The sequence below is a fragment of the Bison bison genome, unplaced genomic scaffold (genome assembly GCF_000754665.1).
Source record: "Bison bison bison isolate TAMUID 2011002044 unplaced genomic scaffold, Bison_UMD1.0 scf7180017860434, whole genome shotgun sequence".
NCBI classification, from domain to species: Eukaryota; Metazoa; Chordata; class Mammalia; order Artiodactyla; family Bovidae; genus Bison; species Bison bison.
This window is the reverse complement of record NW_011491006.1, coordinates 4,847-5,484: the sequence shown is the minus strand read 5'-3', so window position 1 is coordinate 5,484 and position 638 is coordinate 4,847.

The window sequence follows — 638 nt, the reverse complement described above, 5'->3', positions numbered from 1 at the left end:
GAGGAAGATGGGCTTCCCAGGTGGCTCAGTAGTAAAGAAACTGCCTGCCAATGCAAGAGACGCAGGACGTGCCTGTTCAATCCCTGGGTCGAGATCATCTGGAGAAGGAAAATACAACCTACTCCAGTAGGCTGAAAAATCCCATGGACAGAGGAGACTGGCAGGCTACAGTCCATGGGGTTGCAAAAAGTCAGACATGACTGAGCATGCATGCATAGATGATACCAAAAGAAGATATAGCAGAAAATGAATTAAATCTAAAAATAAATTGGGTTAGATTTAAGATACAGATGACAATGAGAGTAGAACATAGTGGTAAAGTGTGCAGGATTTGGGAGGCAGATTACTTAAATTGAAATGCTGGTTCCACCATTTATTTCTGTTTGGCACACTGGCTCCATGCTCAAGGCAGTGGGGCTCTGAGGTGAAGAAAGCTGAGTCTGGAGCCTGACCTGATTTTAAATCACACAGCTCTTCCTGCTTACCTAAATCTGTGTAATCTGGGGTTCATTTCTTACCCTCTCTGAATTTGTTTTCATCTGTAAAACCAGGGCAATGACAATGTGAATTCACAAAGGTGAATCTTAAATGGTCTCACCTTACTGGCCAGGGATCTTGGCCTCCCCAATCAATAGAAA